The 15,138-nt window shown below is 29.6% G+C and overlaps 1 long non-coding RNA gene across 2 annotated transcripts in view; it reads right to left on the bottom strand.

The window, feature by feature from the left end:
• The window catches only part of LOC129918222 (uncharacterized), a 67,701-nt gene that overhangs the window by 39,587 nt on the left and 12,976 nt on the right, over nt 1-15,138 (bottom strand). The window contains exon 4 of one of the 2 annotated variants that reach the window (XR_008772936.1): nt 10,248-10,439. The exons of the other annotated variant lie outside the window; for it this stretch is intronic. This is a non-coding gene — a long non-coding RNA (uncharacterized LOC129918222). Of the gene's footprint in view, nt 1-10,247; nt 10,440-15,138 lie in introns of those variants that run through there. 2 annotated transcript variants of the gene reach the window in all.

Below are 15,138 nucleotides of genomic sequence, written 5' to 3'. Positions count from 1 at the left end.
TGCCAGCATAATTTCAACATAGGAGAACTTGGCTCTTTTTTTAACAGTAATGTTTTTGTTGTGATTTCACTACTTTTTGCAAGGTTTTGCTATAGAACTTAAAATCTCTATAATTGAAGAAAATTCAGAGAAAATGGGCGGTTACCATGCCCCTTGTCTATAATTCTCAAATTTAAAATTTTTTCTTTTGTATAAATAACCAGGTCTAACATTCTACCAAATTTCAAGATTCTACGATAGTTAGAAGTGATCTATAATACTTGATGAAAATTGAGCGGAAATAGGCTGTTGCCACGCCCCCTGGCTAAAATTCTCAGATTTAAAATTTTTTCCTTTTTATAAACTACCAGATCTACTATTCTATCAAATTTCAAGATTCTACGATAACCAGAAGTGCTCTATAATATTTGATGAAAATTCAGCAGAAATGGGCGGTTGCCACGCCCCCTATCCAAAATTCTCAAATTTTAAATTTTTTTCTTTATATAACTTATTAGCTCTACCATTCTACGAAAATTCAAGATTCTACGATAATCAGAAGTGCTCTAAAATATTTTATGTAAATTAAGCGAAAATGGGCGGTTACCACGCCCCCTGACTGAAATTATCAGATTTTAAATTTTTTTCTTTGTATAACCTACCAGCTCTACCACTCTACCAAATTTCAAAATTCTACGATAGTCAGAAGTGCTCTATAATAATTGATGAAAATTCGCCGAAAATGGGCGGTTACCACGCCCCTGAATTGAAAATCTCAAATTTTCGATTTTTTCCTTTGTAAACACCACAAGTCCTATCACCATGTAAAATTTCAAGTTTCTACGATAGCGGGAAGTTCTCCATAATTTTGATGATCTGTCAGTGAGTCAGTGAGTCAGTGAGTCAATGAGTCAGTTACGGTTTTCGCGATTTTTGAAGTCCTATATCTCAGAAACTACTCATCGTAAGAAGCTGAAATTTTGTGAGGAATTTGGGTTCGGCGAGCTCAACAAATGTAGCGAGTTTGAAACTTCTGACATCTTTGGTGTGGAAGTTAGAGGGGGGTCGAAAATGGCCTGAGTTGTTTCCTGTAAATAAGGGTATAGTGCCAAAGTTGCTAGAGAACTTGGCTGGGCACTACCGTGCCCCTTGATTTTGCATGAAGATTTTAGAATCCATCATTATTAAAAATCAAAACAATCCATTACAAAAAATATATATACCTACGAAATAATGGTATTTTTTGATGGAGGGGCAAATTTTAGGATATGCACTAAAGAAGATTTTTGTTCATCTTAGGAATAAGTGCTAATAGACTAATTTTTTTTTATTTTAATCTTTGTTTGGATATTCTTTAACTAACCTTAAAAATCTAAAAAAATCTCATGTCCGCAAGTCCTAATTTTCTTGGTTTGAAGATAAGGTGCAGATTTTAAAAGCATAACCTCAAAAACAGCCAAAACAAATTTTTTTTTGCAAATTCTAACGGCAATATTTCAAGAACTAAGACTGATAGAATATTTCTGACTTCATATTCGAGTTAAGCACCCCAAAAACTATTGGAAGAGTATAGTTTGGTTTATTCATAATAAAAATAGTCAAATTTTGTTGACCAGAGCTATCAGCCAAAAAACGTGTTTTTGCATTTTCTAATAGCAATATTTCAAAAACTAGAGCTAATAGAATATTTCTGACTCCAGATTCGAGTTCAGCACACCAAATACTATTGGAAAAGTATTGTATAGTTTATTCATCCAAAACCTTGTTGTGCAGTGTTATTCGAGGGTAGCTGATAAAAAGTCTGCACCACCATTTTAAATTTCTCTAAATTGATTTACCTATTTTTATTTTATTTTGTTTAGAAAACGATAAAATAAAAAAAAAATTAAAATAACTATTTTTTAGATTATAATCTAAAAATCAAATAAAAATTATTAAAACAAAATAATCAAAGTTTAAATTTATAGAAATGTAAGAAATCTGAAAGTTCAAAGGAAATTTATCTGTCCTGGATTTCATGGTATCCTCATAATTCAACCGTATTAATGCTATTTGAGTTTTCTAGAAATATAAATACCACCTCAATCAAGCGAACTGGAGTGTATTACCATTGAAGGTCAAAACAATAATCCTTTTTTGTGCAGGATTGCACAAAAATATAAAAAATATCGAAAAGACTTCGATTTAAAATAATAAAAAATCCCATCAAAGTATACGTACACAAAAAATAAAAACAAATTTTACAAGCCAATGAAAAGCATTCACCGTTAAAGGTGGCTCACCACAAAATGTCCAGCAGGATTGTGTTGTGCGGTTAATCCTTCTAAACGTTATACTTTCACACTTTTTTTTTTCGCCTTTTACGTTTTCAAATGATATTTAATTAAAAAAAACAAAAAAAAGGTTGGTTTGGCTTTCCTCACTGGCGAAATGTGGGTATACTTTTTTTTGTTGTTGCTGGTGTCGGTGGTTTAACCACAGCTTGCTTCGCTTAATGCGTTTTGGTTCTTAATTTTTTTTTTTTCAATTTTATTTGTTGTAGCCAGACGAAAGGTATCAGAATAAGGATTAAGTTTATATATTTCTTTAAGGAAAATTCTGTCGTAAATAAACTCGTCAATTTTATAATTTAAAAGGAAAAATATAAACCAAGATGGTGTGAGGGTTCTTGCAGTTGGAATATTTTTCTTTTTTTATATCCTTGTATGTGAGTGGAAATCCAATTATAATCACCTTTCAGCAACATTGATATACGATAGAGTTCATAAAAAAAAGTGAACGAAAGTAAGCTAAGAATTATTTTTTTTTTTTTGACGATACCGTCAAACCCACTTCATGTCATAAAAATGTATATAATATAGGTTTATAGCTAATAAAAAATTGGAAAAGAAATCCGTCCTGAATAAATTGTTTGAATTTTGCGGGGTGATTTTTTATTAAAAAAAAGTTTTTTTTGTGTGTTTTTTCAAAGGATATCGACTTCGTGTTAAAGAAAGGAGAATAAGGATTAAATTTAAATGCATTATGACTACCTTAATGGAAACTTGAAATTTTATGAAACCAGGAGGTCATTTTTATAATTTGTTCGTACATTCACAAACAACTAATGACCATTAAGAAATCTTTTTTCTGTCAAGAACAAATTCTGAAAATACTTAATTGAAAGCCTTAAAGTTAAATTTTTGAAATTGGATTTTTGCTATAATCGAGAGCACACCTTTTCTTATTCATTATTTGACCCTGAAAACGAAAAAATTTACCTTTTCGTGTTTTTTCTTCAAAACTCATATGCTAAAAAATTGTCTTTAAATTATTTTTTAAATTAAATATTATAACGCTGAATGTCAAAAAAGGATCAAAAATTAACAGGCTTATTTTTCCACTGAAAAACTTTGGCTATTGAATTTTAAAATAAATTTTTCATCGAATTGTTTTTTGTTTGTTAAATAATGTAGTGAACTTATAACTCAATTGCCTATTAATTAACTGGATCAATTTTTTTTTTGAAAAATAATAAGTTTCCACAGATATACCCCATCATACGCAATCATATCGCAACCACGCAACGAACGGTTTTACAACAAAATAAACGTGCTAAATGAACTCTGCAGAATGCGTATTGACATAGATGCTGCCAATTGTAAATGAGTTGTTGTTAAAAACGAATACCAACCAATTAAAGCAAGCTGCCAAGGGTCAACAAGAGGCTAACAACAAATTTTAGCCTCAGACAATTATACCATTCTCTATACCACACACACACACATATAAAAAATACAAAACACAGTATGTTGCTGCACCCGCACCACCATCAACATCATTGGCAATTGCCAATGTAGCATAGGGATTTTCCGTTTTTATTTGCATTCAAAATGGAAATTTATATTAAAATAAAAAAAAAATCCGCAAAAGAACAAAAAAAAGAATATTGTTAAAGCAATTGAAAACAAATAAATAGCTTGGGCCTATATTGGCATTTCCATTCACGCGCAAATATAAGGCTTTTGTAGGTACATTCATACATATATTTATAAAACTGGGCACAAACTCTATGCATTAAACAGGGTGATGGTTAGAACTCTAATTGTTTTAATTTCAAAGAACTTTTTTATCTAAAAATTAACCAATGAAATGAATTAACTCAAACTTGGCTATTTAAAGCTTTGCGTTTAGAAAATTAATTCGCCCTTAGATTTAAGACCTCCATTTCGGAGATCCGATTAATAAAACTTAACTACTGGAGCGATTTTCTTCAAACTTGTTATCAAACAGTTTTAGATGATTCCCTACAGGAGAAATTGACTTTTAAGGACTAAGACTAACGGTACATGTCATTATAACAGAAATAGAAAAGTTACTTTTATGCAAAAACGGCTCATAAGACCCATCTTACGAAATGAAAATAAATTTTGTTCCGTTACTAACGGTACCTGCCATAAAACGGTTTTTTTTAATTAATGAATTTTTTTCGTAAACGACAAAGTCAATTTAAACCAAAATTTAAATATAAATTTTTTTTATATTAATATAAAAAATTATAAAAAAAAAAGAACACATTTTTGGATTTTAAAAAAAATTCTTCAAATTCTTTTTTTTTGAAAAGCATTTTTCGAAAACGGGTTAATGAATTTTATCAAAATTTTGTTTTAATGTGTTGAATAACATTTTCTTAAAAATGGTGTACCAATTTTTTTTTTTTGAAAAATGTTAGAAAATTTTAAGGATAAAAACTTATTTTAAAAAAAAAACGGCTCTAAAAATTTTCGAAATTTTTTTCCAAAAAAAAAACAAAATTAGCTATACAAAAAATCAAATAACATACTTGGTTTTGTTTAAAAGATTATTTAAAACGGTGTTTCATTAATTAAAAAAAAAAAAAGATTTTATTTTTTTACACTACTTATTAAATTCCTTAAAAATAACAAATTCTAAATTTTCCGTAATTTTTTTCAGTAAAAACCTTCAACATTACTGTAATAGCAAGTACGTGCGACCCCAGTCGTGCACTTTATTTTAGTAATAATCGTTTTTATTTTTTGAAAAAGGTTGTCAACAAAAATGTTTTTGGGTAACCTAGAGTGTGAAGTTATATAAAAAAAAAAAAAACAGGTGGATTTTTTTTAAACGTTAAAGTGAAAACGTCGTTTCATTAAAATTCCACTTACAAACTTATTTTTATTTTATAAATATCTTCCAAAAATGCAATACAATAATTTTGATGAATGAACAATTTTAGAGATATGTACACTCGTGGAAAAAATTAAATGAAAAAAATAAACGACAAATTCGAAATAATTCTTTAAAGAATCATCTCTTTTTCCACTAACGTTCATTTCTTGATCACTTTATTTCATTTAACTTTTATCCAAATTAACCTTCAAACTGAAATGCCAATAAATATTTTTGCATTACATTTTTATTTTATAATGACATTATGGTCAAATTTTATGCGAATCATCCTGTAAAAAATAACACAAAACAGTTACAAATAAAACGCGCGATACTATATAGATACTCGACTCGTTGTTGAGAGAGAAGAAAAGAGACCAATGGAAAGCGGATACGCACGCATTTCAATTGCAAATCTAGCATGAAAAATGAAAATTCCAATTAAAATGACTTCCAATATTTTTCCAAGTGAATAAATAAATGAGTATTTTGCCAGAGTTTGTTTTGTAGTCTGTTTGCTTTGTTTGTTATTTTCGCATTTCTTGTTTCTCGTTGAATTGTGCTTATGAAGTGGTAAACAACAATCATTGTAAAGGATATAAAAATAAAAATACACAAAAAAACAAAAATAGGAGAGGAAAAGTCCAGTTCTGTAGTCCTTGGTCCTTTTTGAAAGGTTCCCTTTTTTTGTCATTGTTGTTGTTGATATTGTTGCCTATATAATATATCCTGAAGGAATTATTTGATTGATTCCATGTGCGAAACGCCATCCATGTAACAGACGCGAGGACATAATAATTATGTCTCATTGTCATACAAATTTAATTAAAGAAAAAATCGATCATAACCTTATCTCGGTCGAGACAGAAAAGTTTTAAAATCGTTTTAACCATAAAGTCACACTCCTTACGACACTTACATCATCAATATTGAAATTTATAAAAAAATATTTGACAGACGTTTTAACATAAAAATCCCATTATTCGTCAAGAAAATATACAAAAAATCAATTAATTTTTAAGTTCAAAATAACGAGCTTCCGAAAAACCAGTCAGTAGCATTTTTTATAAAATGTTTTCGTGTACATTTTATTACGACCATCATTGGATAAATGCTTCCGATACATATCTATATATCTCCTGACAATAGAAAAATTATTGGTAATAAACCATTAAGAGGATTTGTGTTGGGTTTTTGTTTTGTTTTTGCTGTGGCATTTACAGTGTCATCATAATTCAAAATCTTATGTTTATGGGTTAGACAAACAATTGCCTATACCATGATATAATTTATCAAGTTTTTAGGGGTCGATTGCTTTGGTGCTTCTAATGTTTTGAATACGTGATTCATTATACAAGGACTGGGTATTGATTTTATGTTTTGGGTTCTAAAAATAAACATTAGACTTTTAAGGAAAATGTCAAGATGTAAGATTGATTTGCATTCAAAATGTAATCAAAAAATAGATATGGATCATATAATATTTTACTGTGAATTTGAGTACCTACAAAATATAGTATCAAGAAAATATATAAAAAAATAATTGATATCGGGAATGTTCAAATCAATAGGAGTTCCAAGGACGAAGCATTTAAAACAATGTCGAAATATTAGATCTTTTTCTACATTAAACTTTTCGCCTCATTTGAATCACGCACCCTGTTGCAAATCAAATTCACCATTAATATTTAATTCACCATTTTGCAACTTCAACAAAATCATAAATAATTTTTAAATCAAAATTATCTTCTGAAAACCAAATGTTTTAACTTATCCATTAAAATTATGTCAGGATTCGTCGGATTCCTTTATTTCCTTTCAAAGCCTGAAAGCCGCTGTACGTAGCTTATCACTAATAAAAAAGAATAGGTGACAGTATGCAGCCCTGTGGGACTCCATCTTATATCTTGAGTTATATCCATCGAGTCGTTAATATTGAGTGATAAGGATAGGTTCTTATATTTTAATTCAAGAATTTGATTTTTAGGATATGATTTTGATATGAAAATAGGTGAATTTGCTTTCCAAAAGATTGTATTTAATCTGCAAAAGAGTGAACTACAAATGAAAAACCACTGAAGTAATAATCCTTTTTTTGTCATTCACTTTAAATTGTATTTTTAAGAGTTATTTACCATATTCCTTGACATAAAAGTAAACTTAGTATATTTTTTAAACTGATATTTTTTTTTATTTAGCATATTTGCAGATTGTTACATTTTTTTTGTTTATAGTAAAAGAAAACCAAACAAAAGTAAAAATCCCTATACAAGCTATGTTTCTCACTGTTTCTCACTGTGCACATAGTTCACATTTTAACTTACAATCATGAAAACTATATACAAAGTTAACAGAGCAGCAAACAGAAAAAAAATTGTGGTTTTCTAGAAAGAACATAGACATAAAAATTCAAAATAAACCCGCAAGTGAACATTTTAAAGTGTATTTACAAAAGTAGTTACATCATAGAGGGACCCAAACAACTATACTGCAGTGTAGTACAACTCCCTGGCATCCTTGGTATGCCAGAGGCAACTTAGAAAACATTAACACTCACACAATAATGCAGAGGTGGAAATTCAAAAACAAAACAAAACCGAAAAAAAAAATGTATAAATAAAAATAAAGTTTTATTGTAACATTTTATTTTCGCCCCGTATTGTTTGCTCCCGCTTTATTTTTTTTTTTTTTTGCACATTGGACAAGGGTAACATACAAAAAGAATAGCACAATAGTTTAAAAAAAAAAGAAAAATAATAGAAGAAGAACTTTAGATTGCCCATTGGCGTTGTATAGTTTCAAGTCTGTAAAACTCTAATGTAATTATTGTCGTCGTTTTTACATAAAGGATACTCGACTCTGAGCAAGCAACTTACTGCACACAAATTGGTTTCCATAATGTATATTTTGCTAAGCTGCAGTTTTTTTGAAAGTGATCTGTGTAAAATATTTTGAGAAAGTATCTTTTTATTTGATGCTGGTGGGCTTTTGGTTATACCCAACATTTTTATTTAAATTGTTGTTTAAACTCAATTTAAACTTTAGTTCAAAGTTTTGGAATTAAGTTAGATTTTAGGATTTCATTGTTATTGTTTTATTTTATTAAGTTTTAGAAGCTATATGTAGGTATCTTAACTAATTATTAAAATTGATAAATACAAATTGTTTATGACGTAAATTTCCCGCGAAAAATAAACCAAAGTTGACAATTTCATGGGAAAAAAAACTGGCTGACAACCCATTTTATATTGCATCTTAATTTTTGTGGCATAAGCATAATCAAGTCATGCTAATGAAACCCCTAGATCGAAACCCTAATTTAAAAAGGACAAAAAGGTAGTCATCGTCATTATATTCCTTGGTGTTGAACAACAAAGTTTTTTTCATCACTCAAAAAAAACGACCCTTCTCATGTCGCGAATATTAATTTTATCATCGAAGATATTTTTTTGGTCAAGAAATAAGCTCTTTCACAATTGGTTTTGATTTATTGCTAAGCTGTAGAGAGAGAGAGTGTAGGAGTAGATATCCTAAAGACTTTGAAAACAAAACGAAAAATTTTGTTAGAAAATATTTCGAAAATGAATGTTTATTGTTTTTGAATTCAAGCAAAACGGTTAGATTTCCCAAAAGAATTATCTATCCTTACGGAAGAGTGTGGTAGAGATGATAACAGACAAGCAAAATTAAAACCCGGAAAAGACTTTCGACAACAGAGGGTCTTGTGTTTGAAAAAAAAAAAGAAAAATCAGTAAGACCATTTGTCTTCGTCTTCGTTGTGTTTTGTATGCTAAAAGTTGGATGTCTTTAAATACTCGTAAGTTTTATTATTTTTTTTTATTTCATTTCTGTTAAAAGGTCTATAATTAGAAAATCTTTAGAAATATTTAGTGCAGTCACAAATATTGTAAGGGTAGGAGTATAAATTGGATGTGGGTTGAGAGAGTGTGTGTTAAAAATTCAATTTTAATAGAAAACTTATTAGTTAATGTCTCTACCAACTTGGTCAGCTATTCAGCAATGAAAAACAACGGCTTTCTTTATGCTTGGACTCACTATCGAAAAACTTCCTTGCTAAATAGTCAAACAACAATTAAATTATCACTGAAAATTAATCGTTTACTTTTGAGTTGGTTAATGAAAAATTTATTTTTTTATTTCCTAAAAAATCATGATTTTTAAAAGAATGACTTTTCTAGTACCTAAGCAACAAAAACTAAGACAGCCTTACAAGCTTAGTGTGGCATTCAGCAGTGGAAACCAATGATTTTATATAAGAGCCACTTTAAACCTATTCCCCCACGAAAAGGTAAGCGAATAATATATTTTTTGAAACTGTGGAAGCATTTATACTTAACCATTTATACATTTTTACACTAAATAAATTTTTATTCAGCTATTCAGCACCTAAAAACTAAGTTTCAATATGTGACTATTCCCCCACGAAAAGGTAAGCGAATAATATCTTTTTTGAAACTGTGGAAGCAATTTATACTTAACCATTTATGCATTTTTACACTAAATAAAGTTTTATCCAGCTATTCAGCACCTAAAAACTAAGCTTCAATATGTGACTGGGTAGGTGCGAAACTATATAAAAATATCATTTGTAAAATATGAGGAATATTAAGCAATTCAGCAAAAAATATTTATAAAACTAAATAGTTTCAAAAAGTTTTTTTTCTGGGAACTAAGGTTTATTATTCCAGTTTATCAATTGGCAATCAACTTTTCAGCATTTATAGTTTGTTCAAGATCGACTGGATTTAGCAATTCAGCACTGAAATTTAGATCTTTTTTTAGGGAATTTTTCGTTCGTTTATTTATTCAGCGCCAGAATCAAGTTTCAAGTGAAACTTTTAACATAATTTTTTTTACACAAAATTGTAAAACTTTAGTCAGCTTTTTCACCTCAGTTATCATAACCATAAAACAAAACACAAAAAAAACATAAGTTTCAACTTAATAGTTCTTTGATCCTAAAATATTTCAATAAGAAATTTGAGTTGAAGAAATTTTAATAAATAAATCTGAGAAAACTATCCCAAAATCCCATAGTATTTAATTAAATTCTATTATTTTTATCATCATACCAGAAAAAAAAATCTCAGATATCAAAGGATATCTTAAACAATACTCTTGTGCTTTGTTTTGTTTCTCCATTTCTTTATTTCTTGATTCACAAGAAACATCAGAAGCTAGTTTATTTTGTGTGTTTTGAAAGTCGTCCCTTTTATCCTTTTATAAGTAACTATACATTTCGAATTTAATTTCTTTGCAATTTTCTTTATCTAACCAAAAAAAGACAGAAAAAAAAAACATTTACAGAGGGAAACAAATAATAGAAATTATAAAAATACTTTGTGTAAAGGATTTTTACTTGAAATCTTGAAAAAAAAAGGATAACATCCTTCAAGACTTTTGGAACAAAAAATTATATTTTTGAATTTTTTAACAAAACTACTAAAATACCACTTTAATTAAAAAAAAAAAAAGAAAAACCTCAAAAGTTAGTTATGAGGTGAAGAGAAGTGCTAATAGCCCCCTTTTATTTATATAAACACAAAATTCCTATCGAGATTGTGCAGATGCATTTATTATTCTAAACGAATACTTCACCCAACATGGTTTTCAACTATACACCACTAATTGGTATGCAGGCAAACCTACTTTCACTGGCATGCAAAATGATGAGAAAAGGATGTGTTCATTTGAGAATGATGAAATTGTAGACTGCACCAATTATAATGCTTTTATGTATGTATATAGAGATATCATAGCTAGCAGTTGCTAGTAGATATGATCTACCTTTCCTATACTCATTCCTGTGGTTGAAAAAAAAGAATATATGTATAGCATACAATCTACACTATAGGTCCTTTCCATATAGATAGCTGTTGGTAGTGGTACCTGTGGACTGTTTAATGAAGTATGCACTGGGAAATTTTTGGGAATGTGCCCATTTTCACAAAACTTTCATCAGAGGAAGGAAGGAAATAGAAATTCAAGTGAAACTCTCAGGCAATGGCAGATAGGTATTATTTTTGTATTCATTTTAAAGACAGCTCTGCATTCATCTTTTTGAGTACGAGATGGCAAGAATAAATAATTTTGGTTTGTTTCAAGTTAAATGAGTAATATTTTTTTGAGAGGTATGGTATGTTTTTGGGAAAATTTATACAATTTATTTCACTTTTACAAAGTAACAAAAATGAATGCAAAGATATGTTTAAGTACAGGGTGTTTTTTTTTTTTTGAAAATTAACACACCTGTAAAAAACAAAAATCATCATTTGCAAACAAAATTCTGGAGCATTAAAGCAGCCAATAGCAAAAATGTTTGCAAGGAACGCAGGCACTCTCAAAATTTCAAATGCGAAAGCTGTAGAAATTGGTTTTGTACCTTGCAAATCATCTGCAAATGATTTGCGAGCATTTGCGAACCATTCCAAAAAGAAGTGTTTAAACTATTTTGCAAGTCGCAGTCACATTCGCAAATAAAATTATATGTTGGATATAAATTTCAACATTTACTTTATAATAGAATAGAATTTTTTAAAAATATGAAAAACATTATTATTCATTTCAAGTTTCAGATCTATGCGAAAGCTGTCCACGGTTGTTTGCGAAAACTAAAAACTCAGAAAAAAATTGCCCAAATGTTTTTGCAATAGTTGCACACTTTTATTTTATCTGAAGGCTTGAAAATTATCCGCAAATCGTTTGCAAACACGGTTTACGATTCAGGTTCGTTTGCTTGTTTTCAGACCTGGAGCAAATTGTGAAAAAGAAGTGTTCAAACGATCCATAAGTTTTTACGTCGCAGATATTTGCGAATATTTCAAAGCAATAATATAATACTGATGAAATTATCTGCAAATCATATGCAAAGGGTTTGCAAATATATGCGAAAAATGAGGTTAAGTTTTTGAGAGAATTAAATACAAGAAAAAATTAAAAGTAGTAACATTTTACAATACATTTCGCAAAGGAGAAAAAAGGGTTAAATTAAAAAAATATATTTTTTTACATTCCACAACCTTTTAATAAAAATGCAAATTATGAATTTCCTGTAAAATATGCTCCGTTTTTTTCATTTTTACTTTCAAGTTATACTAAACTGAGCTAAAAAAAAATCCTGGTTTTAAATTTTTATACATCCCTGCTGTGTATATCTTCCGGATTCTTGAACTCATCCGAATAGGTGTAGTTCCAGTTAATAGCCCCATGAAACAGTTTTCTATATCGTTTTATCCCAGCAATAGAATTTTATAGATGGTGGAGTCGGTAGAGATTTTTTTTTGCTTCATTTTATAAATTGGTTTACTTGCATTATAAATGTTCTCATCAATTGAACCAAGAAAGGAGTCTTGGTAGAAAAGTACGTGATGTAATATAAAGAAGTTTTCTGATAAAAAAAAGGAAAATACTATTATATTCTACTTGTCTCTTGTCAGTTATTTAAAAAAAAAGGAAAAAAAAAACAAACCATAATCATTTAATGTATCAAAACCCTTTACATGGATAGATATTTCCTTTTTAGACATCAATTTTATTCTTCTATCACAACAAAACTACCCTACCCTTACATACTCGTAGTCTTTCATTCAATTCCTATATTTGCTAGTATCACGTAAAAATTACGTGAACAGAAAAAAACGAGTATGTTGTACTTTTCTATATAAAAGTCATATAGTTGTAATACTGAAATAGTCATTGTCGGTGGCGGAAGTTGACCCAAACTCTCAAGGGAAATACCAAAAGCCATTCTCCTCATCAACATAAGCTAACAGCAGGGATAACAAAAAGTAGGAAAAAAAAAAATAAAATAAACCACCCAATGGGTACAGAATTTCCAATTAACCGTAAATTGAGGTTTCATTCTTCTCAGAGCTTTCTTCCGTCGTCGTTGGGGAATGACCTTAATCCATTCGGTTTAATAAACATGCACAATCCTCCAACTCGTTGGCGCTGGAATATATCGACTTACACTCATCATGTAATTTAACCCTGCGGGAGGCCCTCCGCAACAAAGGTGTAGAATACTGACTATTTTGCAAATCCTTCAGATAGATATTCTCCTATCCTTAGAGAAAACAACTGTGAGAAAGAGAGAAAGAGATAAATCTGATGTTTTACCGACATTAAATGATATATATTTATGCACATGCACACATACTCTATACTGTGAATTTTTAAAACGAGAGTAAGTTTTGTGCAGCATGCTCGTACGATATTATACAAATGAAAAAGATGAAAGATTAAAGAAGTGGCCATTAAAATATAAATGTTATGTTGGCAGCCTCACAAACTGTGCATATTTTTTCTTTTTGAATGAGTGAACAAGTGTAGTTTTGATGGAAATGTTGAAAGTTAACCTTCATTTTATTTGGCGCCCAACGTGGGTCATCAACAAAAACAACACACAAATATCACATTTTCAAAAGGAAATATTCAAGAGTGTTAAATTTAAAAGTAATGAGTAAGTGCTTGTTGTTTCTTTTTCCCAAGAGTTGAAATAACATTTATACAGACCGTCAAGGAAAGGGCAAACATTGAAGGACTTTATTTCAAAAGCTTCCCCCCAAACCATCGTATATCATGTGCAATTTCCAACCATTTTTCGAGTCAAATTTTTAAACTACGACTATTTTTTTTTTATTTTCAAAGTCAAAGCGAAAAAGAGCACACCGACGAAGACCAAAAAACGAAAAAAAAAAAAAAAACAAACATAAAAACTCAGTGAGTTACAAAATAACGTCACGACCATTTGCAAAGAAGTTATTTTTACTGAAATTCCATGAAGAGCAATTCGTTTACCTATATTGCGGTGAGCAAAAAGGCATTTTACTATGCCTCAAGCTAACTATGATGTAGTAAAAAACGGAAGGTAGAGAGATGAGTAATCAAGATCTGGAACTGAAATAGTTTGGACACTTTCAAACACACAAGTCATGACACCAAGGACAGATAAACATCGCAACATAGTTTTTCCTGGCATCATTTTTTTTTTTTTTTTTTGAAGAAAGGTTAAAGGGCTGGATGGTAGATATATATTTTTTTTGTCTATTTTTTTTTTGCTGTTTAAGAACTTAATTTATCGATTTTTGGAGGATGTTATGGGTGTGGTAAGAGTTTTGATAAATTGATTCGGCTTCGTAGGTTGAATAGTAAAAATGAGGAAGATTTTTTATTGAAAGAAAAGATAGTTTATAACAAATCAATCGAAAAATCATGTGAAAATTGTTTGAATAATTTATTTTAGGCCACATTCAACACGTTATTGTTTTTGCAAATAGTTTAGCAAACTATTTAAATTGCTCGCAAATAAACTGCAGATCTTACTTCGCAATTTGTTTGCGAAGAAAATTCCAAGCATTTTGTACTGCGAATTTGCAAAACTCTCAAAACGAAAATCATCTGAAAATTTTGTTCGCATGCTTGCGAATACATTCAGATCATTGATATTTATGAAAATACTATTTCAAACGTGCTGAACGTCTCGCAAATAATAACCAGCAGAGCTTGCAATCCCTCTTGCAAGCAATTAATTCGTGATAAAAATCAAAATTTTTTCTTTATACTATGTGTTTGCAAACCATTTAAAATGTATCAATTGTGCAAAAACTATTTTTGCAAACTATGTAAAGTGCTTACAAATAAACTACAGATTTGGCTATTGCAGTGGAGTATTAAAAATCATTTGAACACTGCTGTTTGCATTCATGGGAACACAACTAGAACGTTAATGTTAATGCAAATACTGGCGTAAACCAGTTAAATGTCTCGCAAATAAATTGCAAAGCTTGCGATTCCACTTGCGAGCAATTTATTTGTGACGAAAATCGAAAATCTTCTATACACTTGGCTTTTTGTGTGTTTCAAACATGGCAAAATGTATGTAAATGTTTGAGCTAAAACATTATTATTTAAAGGATTCACAACAGAGCTTGTGATACTACTTGCTAATAAACACCACTTCCTTACTTT

The sequence above is a fragment of the Episyrphus balteatus genome, chromosome 4 (assembly GCF_945859705.1).
Source record: "Episyrphus balteatus chromosome 4, idEpiBalt1.1, whole genome shotgun sequence".
NCBI classification, from domain to species: Eukaryota; Metazoa; Arthropoda; class Insecta; order Diptera; family Syrphidae; genus Episyrphus; species Episyrphus balteatus.
This window is presented reverse-complemented; position numbering and strand designations above follow the sequence as displayed.